Source organism: Bombus vosnesenskii, unplaced genomic scaffold (genome assembly GCF_011952255.1).
Source record: "Bombus vosnesenskii isolate JDL3184/JDL3185 unplaced genomic scaffold, Bvos_JDL3184-5_v1.1 scf7180000013379, whole genome shotgun sequence".
NCBI classification, from domain to species: Eukaryota; Metazoa; Arthropoda; class Insecta; order Hymenoptera; family Apidae; genus Bombus; species Bombus vosnesenskii.
The window spans coordinates 1,022,380-1,028,720 of NW_022883009.1; positions in this window are offsets into that span (position 1 = coordinate 1,022,380).

A 6,341-nucleotide genomic window follows, 5' to 3' on the forward strand; every position below is an offset into this window, starting at 1 on the left:
AACACTGTTGGTGAATCGTTCGTTATGGCTGACATGGTCCTATGTGTATTGGGTATACGTGCCGCAGAATCGACCGTGAGACTATAAATTGTACTGGTTAGGCAAGAAGAAGAATGGACACTTTTAAAAGCCTTTAGCTATCTTTGGATATTTTCAAAGATTTACGAAACTAGAAACGATCTTGGTTGAATACAGGGTGGTAGTAAGCTCACAAATTTCTTCCCTCCTTTTTTTTCCTTTCTACGTAGTTTTGTAACTTTCTTCTCGTTACTCCTTTGCACTCACTATCCTTATTATCCTTGTTTTTTCCTTTTCTTCTCGTCGTCGTTTCTTTTAAGAAGCTTCGTAGAAACTCTTTAGCTCTTGATATTAAGCCAAGCGATTTTACGCAAACGACGGATCGCATTTTCCAAGCTTTCCATCGCGAAACGCAAATCAAATTCCCCAAAGGATTTCACTCCGATCCTACCAAACTTTGTTCCTGTTCTTTAGGAGGGTGTCGAGTTCCGTATTTCGCGCAAACTACCGTTATATATTATACATATGTATATACACAAATATGCTGGATTCGCGTTCAATTGTTTTTCATTCGAATAATTCTTTAGCCTTTCATAATCGCGATAAAGAACGACGAGGAACAAAAAGTATCAAAAAATGACTAAGGCAAGGAGAGAGCAGCAGATCGTCGATCCTTAGATAACGCGACACTGCATAGTGCGACGTATGAGTATGAGATGGGAGGAGGAAATTGATTTTGCATTACAAAGCCGGTAGTTCGTAATAATAGAGCGTGCGTTTCATAGGCACAAGTAGGAGCACTTACCCTCTATGAATTGTCCAATTATATTATTATTCGAAGCTAAATCCGTAGTCGAGTATCCGACTGAGTGAGAGGTGCGATACGAAATACGTTCCATGCCTTGATTCGCAATATCAATGTCAACTCGAATATAAACTGTTTATGATCAAAGCAAATTTGCGCACGAGCGCTTGTCCTTTTTTCTGTTCTCGTTTGTCTAAAAGAATTTGGCGTGCTGTATGTGCGTTACACGATACACCAATTCACGTCAGAAACAAAATTTTCTTCGTAATAGAAGAACACTCAGTACACACAAGTACAACCCATAGTTAGTTGGATCACTTAAGATTTTTAATATTTTTCGTTCTTTTTACCGATCTCTTTTATGCATATATTTGTCCAACAGATAGCGAACTGTTGGCGAATAACAGTATGGACCCAGCATTCTAACGAATGTGGGAAGGAGCAAAACGAATGAGGGGACAGATTCGAAGAGATTACAAGGTTGGCTCATAAATACATTAGCCGTGCTAATTGACGAATCGTTAATCTCGCTACGCGTTACGTCCGGAATAGTAACGGATGCGAACAATAATGTCTCGGAGGACCGCAAAATCGGTTCGGACACGCTTCGCTCTCCCACGCTCGGAAATTGCATCGACCTACACGCTCAACGAATTCCTACCAAACCCTCGCTACGTTGCGTTGGTCACAATGTATCAGGCAGATCGCCAAACGACTGCGTTTCTCCAGCTTCCTTGCTTTCTATAGTATCCTGCGCCATTTTTATCGTTACCTTTACTTATTTATTCTTTTGTACCTAGGTATTTTAGTACAACACTTTGTCCGATAACAACAAAGAAAATAACGAGTTTGTTGGAGTTTTCGTTTAGTTGCTTTTCATCTCTCCCCTCATTTAGCAAGATACTTCTTTAACATCGATGGTTTCTTCTTTTCGTTTCAGAAATCATAAATGTGTGAGAATTACGTCAAACTTCGAATATGACGTGTGATAGTCCGAAAAGCATGTGCCATTTCAAGATTGATATAATAATATGACGAAAACGAAAGAGCGAGGGAAGCGTTGGTAACCCGCATAATCAAATGATCCTATCCATATTCGCGAGAACAAGTCGATCGATCACGATCGATGAATTACAAGGAGCAGAGCTGATTCAATTTGTTCGACGCTAGCTTGCAATTTTTCCGATCTCGTTGCACGCGAATGATTCTACAGGAAATGCGGTTGGCATGAAAATGTCTGTTTACTATGTAAAACGTCGATTACGAGGACGCTTCTGCGTTTATTTTTCTATTCTTCCTCAAGTTTTCAAAGATATCTCCACGTAAAGGTTTGATTTTTTAACGTCGCGTCGGAACAGTCATCGTTAAGATATCATTGTAAATCGAAGCTTAGTTATTATATATTATTATAGATATATAGATATTATATATTATATACAGGGTGGTTGGTAACTGATGGTACAAGCGGAAAGGGGGTGATTCTACGCGAAAAAAGAAGTCGAAAATATAGAATAAAAATTTTTCGTTTGAGGTTTTGTTTTCGAGAAAATCGACTTTGAATTTTCGCTCGGTACGCGTGCGGTACGTTATAACGGATCTCGCTGTAGATCGTTGTCTCGATGGAAAAATTAAAAAAAAAAAGTAAAAAAAAAATTTTTATTCTATATTTTCGACTTCTTTTTTCGCGTAGAATCATCACCTTTCTGCTTGTACCACCAGTTACCAACCACCCTGTATATTAGTAGATACCCTAATTTTTTTATAAGATAGAAGACAACTTCTCTAAATAGTTACCGAAACTTTTGATTCGTATGAAATATACGTGGACCGACAATCATGATTCTCATCGCTCGATCGGGACATTTGAAATATCCAGGGGATCTCTGAAAGAATTATCCGTGTCTGAATATCGAAGGTACTTCGTTCGAAGTATGTTGCAGTGTTTGCGCGGTTTCGATTCCAATATGACTGAGAGAAAAAATTACGATCAAGATGACTTCACGGATGGTTGTAGTTTCGAGGTAAGGTAAGGTTGCATTCAAGGCACCAATGAGTCTGTGATCGTAGTCGTTCGTCGAATACGAACAAGTAAATATTGATGCGCCAGTGCGATCCGATCGCCGCGCTGCGGGAATAAGTCACTCTGATGGTAGCAAATCCTTCTAAACTCTAAATTGGAAAACGTAATGGAACGACCAGGTAGAACGTCACAATATTCTGGATCATCGAACATGTACGTGCGTATCGTGAACGTAATTGTTCCAACTAGCTTCCCGAAACAAATCGAATATTTTGAAAACTCGAAACTCTTCAATATGATACCGCGATCATACTCTCGTCAATTTTTTCATAGATGTAGCGGAATTTAACTTACCTACCGATCGTAGATATGTACATATTAAAATACCATTTCGTATTAGATTTTCCTTTCTATATTACCTCTTATTATTACAGGAGTACATCACAGATGCCAATGACATCTCGTCTACATGAAACGCGATCAACGGAACGGAGACCGCTTATCCATCTTTCACTATGATTGCGCTCCTTTCTCTCTTTCTCTCTCTCTCTCTCTCTCTCACCCTCTCTCTCTCTCTTTCTCTCTCCCTCTCTCTCTCTAACGTACGCGCTCGTTTAACCCAAATATCGAATGTCAATAAGAGAGAATATACGCAACCAGCGATTTTCGCAAACATGGAATCGAGATACTCGCGTCGATCGATCTTCACTTGCTGTGTCCTTTCGCCTCTTTTTCGTTGGTTTCTTCTTTTTTCGTAACGTCTGAAACGAAACCGAAGGAAGTAGAGAAAACGGAAGAGAGAAAGGAAGTCGCGAAAGAACGTATCCAGTCGAAGTTAATAACGAATCGCACCGATGGGATAGAGTGCGGATTAACCGGCATAGCTCTCGACTTCGCTTAGTTACTGGTAACTTTGATCTACCATTCCGAATGCGTCGGAAGAGGCGGAAAGTGGAGGGTTCCGACACACGAACAGTTCGGTCAGAGTTCGAGGCAGCTTCGTCCAACCGATACTCTCCAAAGCCCAGTTTCCAAGCTTTCGAGATTCCATTACGGCTGGCAGTGGCGCGGCGGCGGGAATCAATATTTAAATTCGTAATGGAAACGCCTGGCTGCAATTACGGAACGCGAAGCTCGACTGTTAAAGCGGTCGAATTCTCGCCGTTTCCCTCGTCCGATCTGAACCGCCTGCCAACGTCCTTTAACTTTTGCTTCGGTTTCCTCAGATCGGTTTCTCTACGTTGTATCGCGTGGTGATACGAGCCGCGAGTGAAGATAAACAATTTCGCGTTTTCCGGAATATCCGGGAAAAGAGGGAAAGGAAAGAAGAAGAGAAAGTAGCGACGCGTAACTGAGCGCCACTGGTCGAAGCGAGTTTGAGTTGGTGGTCGAGGTAGAATTGTGCGTGGATCAATAAATCGCACGTGGAATAGAACGGTTCGACGGAGACGCGAAGTAGAGAATAAAGGGAGCTTGCGAAGTAGCTTCGCTGGGAATTTAGGAACAACACGTCTCCCGATTTCGGTTATGAAAGTTTTGTTATCTCGGTGCTCGATCCGCCTCGTGGCGACGCGACACGACGCGACACGCGACTACGCAAACTTACTCACATGCTTTTATACCTCGAGCTTTTATGGCGAAACGCATCGATTATCCAAAGCTCGAAATCTACTTGCAGCCAGTGAACAGCACACATGGATAAGTCGATGACGTTTCCAGCGAAGCTTCGAATGGATCGTCGCGTCGCACGGAGTGGTGAGCGGGGGATGGTCTACGGGCAAAAGGACGAGAAAGAGGAGGACGAAAGGTAAATCGGGTGCAGCGGTCCCGCGAGTTCGCTCGTAAACGTCAGCCGTGCAACGTCCGAGAATCTCGAAATTCCAACAGTCGCTTGTATCCCCGACGGTGAAGAGAATAGACCTAGTTAACGCGAAGCTACGACTAGCGTTAATACCTCGGGTCTCTTTCGAAGCCAACCGTCTCTGCTCTCGACTTTGTTCGATTCGATTCCAGCAAACTGTTCTCCCGACGACTGGTAATCCCGAATTCTACCGTCAAGAGGACTTTCCGTTCTCACATCGCGAAACTTGACGGTCAGAGTTCGCTTTCTCTTTTTTACGGTCACTTTTTCCGCTTGTTCGTCGATAGTCGAAAGTTTGGGAACAAACGTGTAACGTCGAGTTGCTCCTTTCGTTTCGAAATGGAAGTTGAAATGGAAATGGAAGCGAGGTCAATTCGAAGCTCGCGAGCGAACGTCCGCGTTCCACGAATAGTTATCTAGGGAATAGCGTGCGTTACCTGCACGATGGAAAACTCGAATACTTCTTCGTCTTGGATCATGTCGAATCGAACGCGATCGAATACATCGAAATACGGAAACGACGTTGCGAAATCAGTTTTTGATTCCGTGGGCCGACTATAGATTGGTTATCGCTCAAGAGTCTACACCAACTACTGGGGGCGAACAGGTTAGAGGCGAATGCATGTCGGCGATATGCAAACTTCCCAGGAAGATGGTAGGAAAAAGGGTGGAAATGGTGGAGGAGCGCAACCATCCTTTATGCAATTTACATGGATAATGCAAAGGGAAGGATCGTTCCTAGACCAACAGGACGCAACTGTCTCGGCCGATCCCGAGCGAACCGAACGGTAGAAATTCAATTACACGAATGGAGCTGAACGCGACCACGAGCGTAGCCGCGAACACGGCCGTAGAGGCAGGAGAAATCTAATAACCAAACAATGACCGGTCGCTTTTCGAGGATAAGGCGCGAGTTTCTCTTATGCGGTTGCGGCTGCAACAGACTCAGACCGGTCGTGGAAGCAAACGTGTCGTACGTGGTACGCCGTGTGTCGAGCTACCGCGAGACGAGAGGAAACAAGCGCGGTACGTATTTTATTAGTCAACGGGGGCATCGTATGAGTTACGTCCGGTCTATCGAACAGTCAAATTGCTGTCGTCGGAGCGAAACGTATACATATACATGTGTATCTATATACATAGAATTTGAAACAATGCTCGAAATCGCAGACAGCATTATGTCGTCCGTTTTCTCTATTAACGCTGCCCCGCTGTTTACGAAAAAGCCGACCGATGAAAGGCGCGGCAGATAAAGGGGTCTCGAAAGGGTCTCGACCGAGAAACAATGAGCGTGCTTCAATTATCGCGCGTGTAAAAAAATCCGCTTATATCCTCGGCGAAACCGAGTATCGACCCTACACCCACCCTCCTGCCATATAACTTCGGCAAATAGCTTTCCCGCGGGGATTTTAGGAAAATCTGGAACACGGCCAATGCTGTTCCATCGCGTTACATCGCTCTGCCTGAGTTTATATTCCTTCCCTTTCTTCCTACCTATTTTCGCGTTTATTCGTTTGCCAATGCAACGAGTTACGCGCGGATCTGAAACAACTTTCTCTTTTTTCTCTCTTCCGCTCATCTGCTCGCTCGGCCGCCGGTTTCCTTTTCCTGTCCCTTTCCATGGACGATTTTCTCAA